Below are 12954 nucleotides of genomic sequence, written 5' to 3'. Positions count from 1 at the left end.
AAAAACACACGAAAATGGCAATAGGAAGAAGAGCAGACGCGGAGGAAGAAGACCAGGTGCGGAAGAAGTGAGGCGAGATGGGGCATGTTGGTTTTTAAAATTTAATAGAAGAGCAATTTAGCCTATTCACATAATTGCTGGGTGCACCTAGCAAGTCCCTAGAAAGCTTCACAAGACACCCTGGTGAACTCCATTGCTTCCTGCATCCCACGTTTTACCATTTTTGTGTTAAAACAACTAAAAATTGTCACAGACCAAAACAAACAACCACATGTTCCCCTCAAATGCTTACATTTATCTCATTGATGAAATTTGAAAATAATAAAAATCCCTCCAAATCTCTCATATGATGGTGTTTATTTGCCAATTTTTTTTATCTCAGATTCAACATGTACTTGCAATATGTTTTACACATTGTAAACATTTCAAATCAAAGTGTGTCTCACCTTCATCTACCTTCATCATAATTCTACGCATGGTTTTCTCCAAGAGCCTTTGTTATTTGAACATGCTATTTAAGCCCTTCATGTCACAGTACAACGTTTTATGGAAGAAACCTAAAATGAATAAACATGAGGCTCTAAATATCGTTTCTTAAGCAAAGAAGTCCAAGGTCACTAAGACTCCAAATGTTTCACCACACACATCCACATCAAAAAGAAAAAGTATTAAAGGAGATACAAGTGATCAAATTTTCTAGGTTTGCAATCTAGCATTTATGATTTCATTACAAGTATCTCATTTTACATATTCATCTCAATTTTACAGTACTTCATTTCGATTTGATTCATATTTTACAGTTTTGTTTTGTTGACCAGTAACGTTGCAACCTTGCAAGAGCCATACATGAATGATCCAAGGAAGAAGAGTTTGACTTAGGTGGGCTTAACACTGATGGACCAATCACTTAAGCAAGGAGTAAGAGATTTCAAGAAGAGCTGACAAGAGACTAAATTCTCTCATGGAGGAAAGAGAAGAAGAAGTGAAATTCATTTATTTTAGCCAACTGATAAAATAAGATTTATTTTCATTTTTAATTATATTTTTGGGTCTATTTTTGGACTTGTAATGGGCTGCTACCTTTTTTATTGTTATTTTTAAGTATTTTAATTATTAGATTAGTTATTAGGCCTTGTGCCTAATTTAGGATTATCAGTAGAAGCTATAAATAGACTCCTTAGACATTTTGTTGATAGTTTTTATGAAGTTTCATATTAGACACAGTTAAGAGAGTGTTTCTCTTGTTTGTGTGAAACCTTAGGTTCTTATCAAAGAATTCTATTCTTTGTGGCAAATCATCCTCAACTTATCAATCTCCCAAGATCGTAGCGTTGTTCTTTTCCATCTTCTTCTTTAATTTTGCTTTATCCTTTTATTTTCCCCAATTTCGTAGAGCACCGAATTGGTTCCCCAATTTGCTGATGCTAAAAATTGGATCCGCAAATCAGGGTTCCATCAATTGGTACCAGAGGTTTGGTTTTGAAATCAGGTGTTATCTATCCTTTGTGTTTTCTATTTCATGTGAGTTTCCTCCTTTGTTTGTTCTGTCATTTTTTTTTATTTAACTCTATATTATTATTTCATATTCCTTTGTTTTATTTCTTTGAGTCTATCTTTCTTTTGTGAACTATATCTAGCAAGGTTATCAAAATCGAGAGTCTACGTAGAATCGTGAGAGCTCCGTAGACTCGAATCGTAGACTCGTAAGAGTCTACTTTGTAAAAAAATTACCTATGGATAATAAGTAAATATATTCAAAATGCACCATTTTGCAAACAAATGACAATAATCTCATAGTTCATACTATTAGTCTATTACAAAACATAAGTTCTCAAAATTAAAGCATTTAAATAATTAAAAAATCACAAATGTCTTCAAAGAAACATGTTCAATCCTCTAATAGGATCATCTCCATGAATATCATCATTTTTATCACCATCTCCATCATCATCATGGTCTTCCTCAGATTGTGCATCATCATTAGGTTCCACCAAAATTAAATTATCTAGATCAAAAGCGTCTACAACTAGATCATTTGAACTTTCTCCAACATCTCCCACTAATTCAATATTGCCACCATCACCTTCACCTTGAGGTTGTTCATCCTCATAACTATATCCCTCTTTAGTTATCCATTCATTGTTAGACTCAATCTCATCAAATGGAAGAGCAATACTTTTTCTATTTTTTTTTTTTACTTTTTAACTTCAAGTTATACATCACATAAACCAAGTCATTCATTTTCTATTGTTGTAAGCGATTTCTTCTCTTTGTATGAACCTATAATTAAAAATCAAATTTTAATTACTATCTAAACCAAATAAGTAAAATTATCAAACAAATAAAATAAAGTCATAAGGTTGAATTGAATTACCATTTCAAATGAACTCCAATTACACTCACACCCAGAAGAGCTAAAAGTTAAGCTCAAAACACGAATAGCAAATCTCCTCAACTCTGGAGTTCCATCACCAAACATCTTCCACCATTCTCCAGGTTGCATGACTTTTCTACTATCATTTGTCTCTTCCATATAGAAAAGCCCTCTAGCAAAATGAAACTAAACAAGTTGCAAATTAATTTTTTTCCTTTCTGCAACATCCTTGACCAATCTTCTCATACACACATGCAACCCTTCTTTCACCTGAGGGTCATCATGTCTAATAGTAGGTTCATAATGCAGATGAGGATTAAGATAATATGCAGCTGCATGCAAAGGCCTGTGAAGCTGATGATCCCACCTCTAGTCAATAATTTTCCAAACAGGATCATAGCTACATAGTACATAAATATCAAATATGCTATATTAGAAATAGTTAAAACTTAAAATAATACACAAGTAAATTTTAAATGTGAGAAAGTTTAGAAATTTTACCTTTTCATGATGTTATTAAAGTTTCATTTTATCTTCTCTTTTGCATTTTCCATCTCCTAATATATGAAACCCATGGCGGGTTTTACATATGAATCCACCAATCGAAGGACCATCATAAGAGGGGCGGGAACTTTGAGGCACATGGTTACGTTCTTCCAAAATTAACTATCCAAAGCCACAGTCTGTACTTTTCTCCCCTCTTGTGAAGTTCCAAACTTGCTTGTTTTCCACTCTTCAGATCTAAACATGCTCACTAATGATGCTTTCAATTCATGAAGGCAAGCTAAAGTTAAATAAGTTGTGGCAAATCTAGTCATACCAGGCCTAATCAAGTCTCTTCCATTTGTGAACTTCTTCATGATGTTAATCAACATTGTTCTACCATAAATGTAGGTGGCGATCCTTCTTCCCTTCTTTATAGTAGTTTGATGAACCTTCAAATGTTTCTCAAAATCTTTAAATATCAAATCAACACATAGGGTCCAATACAAATGCTCTCATTTTTGCATCAACAATCTCTAGATGCTTTGTAATTTGCAGCATTATCAGTTATCACCTGGACTACATTCTCCTCTCCAACAAAATTCACTACATCATCCAACATCATTAACACTTTGTCATCTATTTTTGATATGTTTGAGGTATCCAATGAATAAAGAAGTACAGTCCCTTTTGGATTGTTCACCAAAAAATTACAAATTGAACGTCTTTTTTTATTTGTCCACCCATCATACATAATTGAGCAATCGGTTTTCTTCCACTCATCCCTAAATTCTTGAAGCATTACATCAGTTTTCTCCACTGCTATTTTCAAAAGCTTCTCTCTGATATCATGATAAGATAGAGGTTTATAGCCAACCCCATATCTTGCAACCATGTCACAAATTTTTACAAAAGCTGGATTTTTAATAACATTGAATGGAATGGCACTTGTGTACCAAAATTCAGCACATTGATCATCAACTTTATCTTTGTCACCTTTTTTATATAACTGATTTAAAGTTGCATGAACTCCCTCACCACTAGCTTGAACAAATTTTGCTTTTCCTCTTCCTTTGAAAGCAAGCATCCCTTTCCCTTCTAATTCCACTTTGACTGGTATTTGACTCTATTCCCTCACTATTTATACCTTCTTCATGAATACTGTTCAATTTTGTTCTCTTCTCTGATGCATTAGCAACATTTGCAACAACTTTCATCATAAGCATCTTAACTTCTTCAGGCACTGAAGCACAAGGTTCAGAATCCCATCTAGTCCCAGCAAGATGATGCTTGAATCTAAAAATTCCCCATTGTTGATCTTTGAGCAGTAGTTGCACTTAACTTTTTCGCCATTCCCTAAAACATCTGTCCCATGTTTCCACCCAATATCAGTCCTATTTCCTAGAGCATTTTTGCTTCTACTTGTTGCACCTGTGGATGTGCTTGTATTGGCATTTGGTGAATTTGATCCATTCCCACTCCCAGACATACTGAAATGGAACACAAAATACCTTCATCAAAAGAAAATAAATACCCACAACAACCAAAGATGAAAAAAAAAGGTAGAAATAAACCAACAAAGAGTGTCACAAGAATCTCTCCATTCACTTGTGTTTTAATCTCAATTTATTCAAAATCTAATTTATTTAATTATATTGAAACTGGTATTCAGGTTGAACAACGAAGAGCCTATAATATATGTACAAACAAAGTAGGCAAAAAAGTTGTACTAGAGGTACAAAAAGGAGTATTCTTCTCCTCCCTTGTATATCACTATAGTACAAAGTAAGTCTTAAAACAACAACAACAACAATAGGAAGACTACAATTTCAAAGGAAAACAACTAAAAAGAAAACTGAAATTCGAGAAGCTAACCCAGGGATTGCAAATTTAAAAATGTTTAGATTGTCCAATTTGATTTCGGGTAAAGGAAGGAAGCATGTCCAAGTTGGTTTAAATGGTTTTGCTGCCTCTTCCAACATCTTCTTTACTCTAGTCAACTTCTTAATTTCCCTAAGAGTATGAAATTAGTTAAGAATAACAATTGATAAGAATAAGGCTACAACATAACCAAAAAAAAATTCAGTAAAAATTTGTCAAGATTCAATAAGAACAATTATATAAGTCAAAATGGTTAGGAACTAGGAATCAATCAACTATCTAGAGTAAAAAACAATGCTTTACTCATTATACAAAAAATTAAGCTCATCTAATACTTCCTAACAAGAAGCGGTTAGCATGGCATGCTTCAAATTGCTTGCATAAAAATTACAAGTCATGTCTTCTCTTGTAATTTCATCTAAGTTATCACAACCCAGCCGAGAAACTACTTCTGCAAAAAAGAAAGAAGCCTTTAGGACTTGAGACAAACATTTTAAACCACCCCAACCTTCCATTGCTTAACAAAAATTGTAAACAAAAACACCAGGGAGCGTGGTGTACTTTGAACTGAAATAATAGCATCAGCTGTAGCATATCCAACTTTGTATTTATCGTACAGAGCGCCTAGTTTATCCTGTACCTAACATAATTTATCAGAGACATTAGGAATTTAGATTTACTGAAAGAAGTTTATAAACTTGTGCCACTACACTTTTCACAACAGGGAATAAACCTCTGGGTATGATCCTAAAATAGATATTTCAGATGGAGCAAATTGACTATGCTATTCAATTACATCTCCGGCCACAAAATCTAAAGGCACATCAATCCACAATGAAATCCCATGTCTCAGAAGTGCCCTACTGAAACTGATATACAAGAGTGATTAACAGTTAAAATTTTACTTCAACCAACGTAATGAAATCCAGAATCTATGTCATGTGGTACTCACGTCATCATGGACCTCGTGGGTCATGGCTCATGGTACTCTCGTCTTCCAAGCTTCTCTCGAGCTCGTCATTGACACAAGTAGCAAGCTGCCAAGCTTCTCTTGAGCTCGTCGTGTTCGTGGGCGGGACTCACGGATTGAACCAGGGAACCACCACACCGTGCCACGATGTCATGTGTCATCTGGTCTCGCACTCTCGTGTCACGCCGCTACTGAACAACTCCAACTTGCCGTGAATGAAGAACAGGGACAAACACAAAATGAAAGAAGAAAAATCCCTAAACTAGAGTGAAGTAGTGGGCACAAAATGACGTTGTATCACAGAAAAAAATTCCAACTGAACTCATGTGACTCAGGCCAGACTCACAAGTTTACACGAGTCTACCGCAAGTCCACCTAGTTTGCACAAAAATGAGTTTGCTTCCAAGTTGTCTCGTAGGGACCAAGTAAACTCTTAAGCTCGTAAGAGTCTACGAGTTGACACTAGAGTTTGGCAACCATGATATCCAGAATCAATATCCTTTTATCTTCTTTCTTTTTTTTATATTAAAAATGTAGTATTAAAATTCATGCAATAATTCAAAGGAAAGAAAGAAGTAAAGAAAAAGAAAGAAATTCAGTTTTCAGATTTGGAGGCAAAATTCTGCTACAATCTAGATTTGGATTTTCCCAATCATATATTTGAATTCAAATGTGAATTGTGTGCCAAAATAAAAAAAAAGTGCAGAGATAAAAAAAGAAAAAAAAAACGCAAAACAAAAATCTGCATCCAGAGTTTTTCTTGTTTTTACATCTATTTAAAAAAAATTGTATCTTGTTGGTTATTTACATCTAATATAGTTCCATTTTTGGACAATCATTTTCTTCATTCGAGAGTCTTTTAGTTTGTCTCCTTGACATTCCTTTTGTGTATTCCCTTTATTATTTTTGCTTGTCTTTAAAATTCCTTAGTTTTGTCTTAGAGTATTTCTTTTCTTGGCTTCTTGAATTGAGTCTTGATTTGTGACATATTTCACATTGAATACTTCTTGATTTTGAGCTTGAAGGTTCTGCATAAGAACTGAAAAGAAGCAAGAGTGCTAAAAGGCAAGAGTGCATAATTGTTCGCTCTTTGACAAATGTAAAATCTATCAGTGAGTGTACTGAGTCACAAGTAATATAAAACGGTAAGAACCGAGTATCGAATCACATGGAGTTTTTTTCATTCGGAAAAGCGTTCATTCAATAAGTAGACATTTGTATAAAATCATGAAATGGAAATAAACATAGGATATAGTTGCAATTCTAAAGATAACTACAAAATTAACTATGTAAATGCGAGAGATAAACAAATGATTAAAACGTTGAGCCCTTCTACTGAGTAACTTGATGTAATTAAAGGTTTTTCTCTATTTAAGGTTGTTTTTGTGTTCTATGATGAGGGCAAATACACCAAACACCGATTCCTCGCGTGAATGGACTAATTCTATTTAAACCACGTTCTAGGATGTCTCGTCAAACTTAGCCTAAATGAATTGCATTACGATTACAACATATTAAAAACTAAATCCCTACACTCTGTGTCCAGACATACAGTTATCTAGCCCTACTCTATCCAGTTCTAAGGATTCAAAACATTTTCCAATGCTAAAAATCCTCACTTTACACACACATGGGTGATCAGTCCACAAGCATGCAAAAATTAAATGCAGATAGAAGCAATGAACACATCAAAACAACATTAAATAGATAGTAAAGAGTTTTTACATCAAGGCTCAGCAGAAATTCCCAACAAAAGCTTTAGCCTTCCATGGCAAGTTATCACCTTTCAACTACAATAGGGGTTTTTAGAAGCAAAATTCAGATTACACAGTGGTAGGGATGTCTCATTCACCTCTAAGAACCTATAAATCACTCTAAAACCTAGAATCCTCTTGAAAGCTGAGGTTTTTAGTGCTCCCTGGCCCTGCTGCGTCTCTCACGTATATCCCTCTTCTTCCACTAAAGACTACTAAAAAAACTCCCTTTTTTTTATGCCAACTTCAGCTTTTAAGGGCTTTCTGTCCTCGAAGGTTCGCTTAGAGCCATTTTCGTGCTAAGTGCGAGTTAGTGATTTTTGGATGAGCGAGTCAGACGCGATGGGCGCCCAAAGAGACAAATGACTCGCTGGGCGAGCTGATGGCGTGCTGAGCGCATGCATGCGTGGTAGATTCTCCTCACTCTTTAAGCGAGTTGATGTCTCGCTTAGCAGATGTTGCTCGCTAAGCGCATATGCCTCGCTTAGCGAGACACCAGCTGCTGCAACCTTTTTATTCTTCATCTTTTCACTTGAAACTGAAGTTGAAAACACATTAATTCACAATGAAGGGAATATCTACTGCATAAAAATTAAACTAAACATAAAAGTATGTACAAACCTACAAGAAGAACTATAAATTGGGGAAAAGACATAAATTTCATAATGCTTTTCAATACAAAAGTTAGTCGTAAATAACGACTAACAATAATATGAAAGAAAAAGCCTTGAAAGAGTGATACACGAGTGAACTTGAGAGAAACACTAAGTTGAGTGGTGAGGTCCTATTCTATTTTTAAGTTGTGCACTAACTTTTCTTGTAGGTATGGCTTCTACAAGTGGATATGCTACTTCACCATCTCCAAAAACCGCAAGGCTCATGGCGGAGATGATTAAACTTGATGATCAAATAAGAAGAATGAGTTATGACAATGAAGAAAGGATGAAGAGAATGAGAAGAGTTTGGGAAGAATACACAGGAGTAGAGAAGCTTTAAGTGTAAGAATTGAAAATATAGAGCAAAGAAGAGAGGACAAATCATTTAATTCTTCTCATGGAGAAGATAAGGGAGGAAGGAGGAATGAGAGGTATAGGGAGAGAAGAAATCATAGAAGATATGGAGGTAGACAAAGAGAGGAAGGGATTGAGGGAGTGAAGGTGAAGATCCCTACTTTTAAAAGGACTTGTGATCCGGAAGTGTATCTTGAGTTGGAGATGAAGATTAAGCAAGTCTTTGCTTGCTACAACTACAATGAAGAAAAAAAGATCAAATTGGTCTCCTTGGAGTTTGAGGGGTATGCCTTAGTGTGGTGGAATCAAGTAAGGAGTGATGTTAAATGAGGATGAGAAAGCCTTTGATTAATACTTGGCAAGACATGAAGAGAGTTTTGAGAGAGAGATTAATGTTGTTCTATTATGGGAGAGACCTTCACAACAAGCTCTAAAGACTAATTCAAGGAAATAAGAGTGTGGATGAGTATTACAAAGAGATGGAGATTTCCTTGATTAGGGCGCAAGTTGAGGAGTCTCAAGAGGAAACCATGGAAAGGTTTTTGCATGGTCTCAATAGGTAGATCTAAGAAATTATAAAGTTGCACCACTATGCCTCTTTGGAGGATCTCGTTCATCAAGCTATCAAGGTGGAGTAACAAATAAAGAGGAAGTAAACATACAAGAAGTCCCCCTATGGCTCTTTAACTTAGAAAGATAAGGATATATTCAAGAAGAAGGAAGGATCTTCATTCAAATATCATGAAAAAGGTGTTGCCATTTTTAAAATTAATTCTAACCCTACTCCCACTTCTTCAAAGGCGAGTTCTATTAAATGTTTTAACTGTTTGGAAAAGGGTCATATTGCCTCCCAATAAGACTATGGTTGTGCTAGGTAATGGTGATATCACTAATGCATCTTCTTCTAGCTCTTCTAGTTCTTCTAGTGAGAGTAAAAGTGAATGTGATGTACAACCCCTGGAAAGTGATCTTTTGATGGTTAGGAGGTCAAGGGGGAGTGTGTGTAAGGATAGAGATGAAACTCAAAGGGAGAACATCTTTCATACTAGGTGCATGGTCATGGGGAAAATATGCTCTTTGATTATTGATGGGGAGTAGTTGCACTAATGTAGCTAGCCAAAGATTGATTGAAAAGCTTGTTTTGAAAACTTCCCTTCACCCTAGGCCTTACAAACTATAATGGTTAAGTGAGAATGAGGAACAAGTTGTAGATAGATAGGTTTTGATATGCTTCTCCATTGGAAAATATGTTGATAAGATATTGTTTGATGTAGTCCCTATGAGGGCTAGCCATCTCTTACTTGGAAGGCCTTGGCAGCATGATAGGGATGTTGCCCACAGTAGACAAGTGGAGAGCTTGATGGAAAAAAAAGGATGGGTGAGAGAAATCTTGAGCCCATGTGCTATGCCCATCATCCTGGTAAATCAACCCCTATCTCAACTTCTAAGGTATGTGGCAGGTAAGAATTTGAAAGCATGGAAAGAATGCCTACCCCATGCTGATTTTTCTTATAATATAGGGTAGTAAACTCTACTACTTATTCTCTTTTTGAGGTAGTTTACGGTTCTAGTCCATTGTCCCATCTTAATTTGTTACCTTTGCCTAACACTTCTGCAATGATGAATATCGATGGGCTTTCTGAAGTAAATTTTGTTAAGAGTTTGCATGAGAAGAGGGAATCAAAAATTGAGAAAAAGATTGAACAATATGCTAGATATTCCAATAAGGGGAGAAAGAAAATGGTTATCAAACCGAGTGATTGGGTTTGGATTCACTTGAGGAAGACTAGGTTTACTTCCAAAAGGAAATCTAAACTTGAAGAAAAGAAAGATGGTCCTTTTTCAAGTTTTAAAGTGCATCAACTATAATGCATATAAAATTGCTTTACCACTAGACTATGGTGTGAGCAACACTTTTAATGTTACTGACTTGATTCTTTGTGATGTAGGTACCTTTGACATCAATTCGAGGGCGAATTCTTCCTAAGAAGGAGGGTATGATAGAGGACTATCCAAGGAGAAAGTGTTTGTCTTAGGTGGGCTCAACATGGATGGTCCAATCACTTGAGCAAGGCATAAGAGATTTAAAGAAAAGCTTGACAAGATACTAAATTCTCTCACAGAGGAAAGAGAAGAAGGAGTGAAGTTCATTTATTTTAGCCAACTGTTAGAATAAGATTTATTTTCGTTTTTAATTATATTTTTGTGCCTATTTTTGGACTTGTAATGGGTTGTTACCTTTTTATTGTTATTTTTAAGTATTTTAATTATTAGATTAGTTATTGGGTCGTGGGCCTTTAGGATTATTAGTAGTAGTTATAAATAGACTCCTTAAACACTTTGTTGACAGTTTTTACGAAATTCCAGATTAGACACAGTTAAGAGAGTGACTATCTTGGTTCTTGTGTGAAACCTTATGTTCTTATCAAAGAATTCTATTCTTTATGGTGAATCATCCTCAACTTATCAATCTGCCAAGATTGTAGCATTGTTCTTTCCATCTTCATCTCTAATTTCACTTTATCCTTTTATTTTCCCCAGTTTCATAGAGCCCCGAATTGGTTCCCCGGTCTGTTGATGCTAAAAATTGGATCCACAAATAAGGGTTCCATCAGTTTGCAATCTAACATTTATGGTTTCATTAAAAGTGTGCCATTTTACATATTCATCTCAATTTTACAGTACTTCATTTCGATTTGATTCATATTTTATGCTTTTGTTTTGTTGGTCAGTAACGTTGCAACATTGTAAGAGCCATACATATATGAGAACAACTCTTTTAGGTCCCTAAATGCTAATGCTTAAGAATTTAACATTAAGGTTTTTTTGTTATTAACAACCACATGAGTTCATAAATTAAATGTTAGTATTTGTCTATATGTTTTTTCATTAATTTTCTTTAAAATATACTATGAAAGGTACATTGGAGGAAAAATGACATGGTTTATAGAGCTCGTTCTAGAAGGCATCAACAACCTCATTAAGATTGTTGCAAGACAGTCTTCACTACTCAGTCTTGGTTACATCCACCCAAATCAATATCATTCTCCCAAGTAGGATACCAAAACGATGCCATCAAGCACAAACAAAGTACTTGTCAAACTGAAAACCAATGTTAATATGACACCTTCTAACAAAAATACCTAATGTCTAATGCTCTAAAAAGGTCCTTGTGTTGAATGATGATTCTTTGAAGAAAATATTTTTCCTACAAACAATTTTTAAAAAACGTTATTTATTGTTAATAAGTATGGAGCCTCTCCATATTGTCATGTATGATGGAATGATTACAACAATGGAAATCCTAAAAGTATTACATACATTTTAGTTTAGTTAAATGTTTATGTACTATCTAGGACCCAAAAAACCGACGTGACATCCTACTTGACACTCAAAGACACGTGTCAACTCTCTATGTTAGCCCTACTAAATGAGGACAGACGCCTGACCCTTAGCAGTCAGGCTCCCTAACAAATAGGTTGTCCCTAACCTATCAATATTTAAACGTATTTGAATATCTTATCCATTGGCAGGTAATTAATTATCTATAATGCCACACATTATCTACAAGGTACGATTATGTTCTACCTTTTATTTATAAATAAATGTTTCTCTAACATTATCTATAAGCTCCTGGCTATTATCTACAAGCCAAAAATTATCTACAAGGCTACAACAATCCCTACAAACAAGGACCAATAACCATGCTCAACTAATATAAATACAGGTCTCATCAAACCCCTTTACACGATCACAAGATAACAGTCACACACTTAGCACTCGACAACAAGCTTGTGCCCCCCTCTCTCTTTCTCACTCATACGAGCCTTATTAAGCATACACTTGCTTTATTTTCCTAACTTATATTCTTACTTGAGCATTGGAGTCCTCTGTTTTGTAGGTCCCCCCTCCTGTCAATGGCACCTCTCCAAGCCGACATATGAAGTTCAGGACCCCACTCAACCACGTCCACCCTGACGTGCCACAGTTCCAAATTTTGGTAAGAACATTTGGCTCCCATGGTGGGGCCGTGGTAAAATATACCCCGTGACCTCTCATCAATCCTCTCACATCCATCCATGATTAGCACTCAGTCTAGCCTCGGATGTAAGACCCCCCTCACAGACTCCCATCCTCGCCCGACAGTTATGACAGACATGTACACTCTAAAACAACTCCAAAAATTGCATCGCAAAGATGGAGCGACGCCATGAGGAAGAGTTGAAAAAGCTAAAGGCTGACCATGATTAGCTAGAGGCTCGTGTTAGACGTCCCCATGATGATGAGTAATCCACCCACACTTTTCCTGAATGCACCCATGAGGAATCACACCCTCTACTCATGGGCAACGTTGTAGATGATCTGAGTCTCTCACACGTGCACCGTCCAACATGGGTTGTCCGTCGGCATCCTTTTGTCAATCGCATTATGGAAGCAGATATACCCTTAGGGTGAAAACCACTCAACCTTGAGTAGTATGAT

The sequence above is a fragment of the Glycine max genome, chromosome 14 (genome assembly GCF_000004515.6).
Source record: "Glycine max cultivar Williams 82 chromosome 14, Glycine_max_v4.0, whole genome shotgun sequence".
Taxonomy (NCBI): Eukaryota; Viridiplantae; Streptophyta; class Magnoliopsida; order Fabales; family Fabaceae; genus Glycine; species Glycine max.
Note: the sequence above shows the minus strand (reverse complement) of the source record.